Source organism: Hipposideros armiger, unplaced genomic scaffold (assembly GCF_001890085.2).
Source record: "Hipposideros armiger isolate ML-2016 unplaced genomic scaffold, ASM189008v1 scaffold_87, whole genome shotgun sequence".
Lineage (NCBI taxonomy): Eukaryota > Metazoa > Chordata > Mammalia > Chiroptera > Hipposideridae > Hipposideros > Hipposideros armiger.
This window is the reverse complement of record NW_017731437.1, coordinates 4,295,408-4,298,179: the sequence shown is the minus strand read 5'-3', so window position 1 is coordinate 4,298,179 and position 2,772 is coordinate 4,295,408. Positions and strand designations below refer to the sequence as shown.

The window sequence follows — 2,772 nt, the reverse complement described above, 5'->3', positions numbered from 1 at the left end:
AATAATAATAATAATAATAATAATCTTCCTTCTGTATTTCTGCCTGACTCGTGGATGCTTCCACGGCCCGCGGGCCGACACAACACATACATATGAATTCCTAATTAATGTGGTCTTTAATTTGGCCCATTCTGTGTATGGCCGTTTCCCAAAAGACAAAGTGAAAGACCACAGGAGTCAGAAATACGTACCAAAAGTACACACCGCTCTGGCTGGGAGCACGCCCAGACAGGGCACTCAGCCTGAGGGGACAGTGGGGATTGGTACCCACTTTGTGAATCCTATGTCTATGTCATAATCAGCCTTCATTATGGGCTTAGCATTTAATTAAAACCTTTTTTTTTTTTTAATGAAGTGCTTATCAACTGGGAAGCGACATGAGGGCACCTCTGGGGGCTGGAACGTTCCGTCCCTGGGCCGGGTGGGGGTTGAGAGGCCGTACAGGCTGGTCCCGCAGTGTCCTCTGCCTGAAGACCTTGCATTTCACTCGGAAGTGAGGCATACCTCCACACAAAAGCCACGCAGGACCACGTCTGCATGCGCACATGGGCTGGCTAGGGGCTATTCCTATTCCTGCCTGAATGAAGAGAACTAGAAAAAGATAACAGTTGGCTAACCCTTGGATTTTTTTGGTCACAAGGTACCTCTGCTTTTACAATGAGCATCAGTTTATTTTTCCCTCCAACAAAGCAAAGCTGTCCCCCACTCCCCACAAGGAGGCCCGGTCTGGGGGAGGCAGGCGCCATGTTCACTCACATAAGTGCCAGGTAGTTGAGTACACAGAGGGGGTCTGGGGACCCTAAACAGGCACCTACTGCAGGGGGTGGGGTCACTGCAGCGGAGACCCCAAGGGGGTCACGGGCTAGCAGGAGGAAGGCCAGGAAAGCTGCTTTGCAAAGGCTCGTAGGCTCACAAATGGGCCTCTAGCTCTGTGCAAAGGGCCCCGGCGTGGGCTGGCACAGCCTGTGCTGGTTCGGGAAGGACGACTGGGCTGATGACAGTGTGGCCTTCCTGCCTGGCAGGTGAGCAGACACTTCCTTCTGGGACACCAGCACTGCATGTCCCCAGCCGGTCTGCGGGGGCGGGGACCTGTGTAACTCAGTCGTCTTTCTAAGCTTGTTTCTCTTTTATAAAACCGAGTTTACACCTCCATAAACATAAGGTGTGGCTTTGAAGAAACAATGAGAGAAGAGTCTGGGGCAGGAACCAGAAAGATCAGGTGACCTGCAGACACAACACGTACCCCGCTGGCCTGGTGACCACGCAGGGGTTGCTGAGTCACAACGTGCCTCAGTTTCCCCATCTGTAAAATGGCAACGACAGGCATGCCTACATCATAGGGCCACTGTGAGGACTGGACAGGACAAAGCACAGATGTCCGGCATATGCGAGGTGCCCTCAGTGCTGCAGTGACACGGTTCCTTCCCACACACAGCAGGGGCCACCTTGGTGGCTGTGCAGTGAGCTGCTCCGCTCCCCCCACCGTGGGCAACGGTCCCCTGACTCTCCCTGTTCGCAGCCATGCGAGTCAAGTAGGGTTAACTCTACCACCGCTCCAAGCCAGCCTATCACCCTGGCCACAGTGAATGGTTCAGGGACGGGCACGTGACCCCATCAGAGCCAATGAGATTTGAGGAAAGCTTCCCCAGGAAGAGATGCTTCCTGTCTTCTGTAAGAGCCACCACGGGAGGAGCTCTCTTGTCCCCCGGAACGGTGGTGGGAAGCGGGTAACTGGAAGCCCTGATGTGACACATGGTGGAAGGGTCCAGGGTGTTGACGCCAGCTGTGGAGAGGCTGAGGAGGAAACCGACACCGGGAAGGCAGGGCAAAGACAGAGAGAGACCTGGGCTCTGCGAATGTCACCTAGTGCCTGGAGCAAGTCCTGCCTGCAGCCAGCCTCCCTGAGGATTTCTCAGTTATATGACTGACAAACTCCCTTTACCATACTAATAAACATGAGATGGGGTGACTCAGCTAGAGCGTGGTGCTGATAACCAAGGTTGTTGGTTCAATCCCCGCATGGGCCACTGTGAGCTGCGCCCTCCCTGAAAGTGTCAATTATGCCATTGTAGCATGACAGCCATGTGTCAACAATGACCATGGCTGTTCCCCAATAAATAGTCTAAATAAATAATTAATAAATAAATCTGAGCTGATTGTTCAGTTATTTGCAACCAAAAGATTTCTATTGGTTAAAATAATCAAACCTCAAATTAGGCTGTTTCCAACTTGCAGAAGCCCAAAATAAGTCAAGATAGTCAACATGCTCGCAGCTCTGATCGAATAAGACGTCCGGCCACAGGCTCCTCAGGGCCTGGCACTGAGTCAGGGCACCGGAGGCCCCGCTGTGGCATGTGCCCGGCCCTCCCAGCATCTCTCATGGCGGGAGGCACCTGACCTCGTGAACACGTGCCAGCTGCCCTCCCCAGGAAACTGGGGTCAAGCCTGCCTTCCAGAAGGAGGGGAGTGGTACACAGCGGGAAAGAAACCAGGTGCACAGGCCACAGGGAGGGCAGGTGACCCTGAGGACCTGGGCGGGCCTGAGAGGGGCGGCTGTGTACAGATGGCAGTAAATACGGGAGGGCCCCTTGGAGGGACAGTGAGCCAATTCCTGGAAGACATCTTTGGGGGAAAGGGTGACCGCCAGGGTAACAGCCACCATGTGGACCCAGACCACCCACCCCCCACACCACCTAGAGCAGATTGGTGGATTTCAGCACACCTCGGGGCAGCAGCCACCAGTCCAAGCCCTCTTTTTTTTTTTTTTTTTTT

At 53.9% G+C, this 2,772-nt stretch overlaps 1 protein-coding gene across 1 annotated transcript in view; it reads right to left on the bottom strand.

Moving 5' to 3' along the window:
- Nucleotides 1-2,772, bottom strand: part of RNF213 (ring finger protein 213) — a 97,912-nt gene that overhangs the window by 82,705 nt on the left and 12,435 nt on the right. The gene's annotated exons all lie outside the window — the stretch shown is intronic.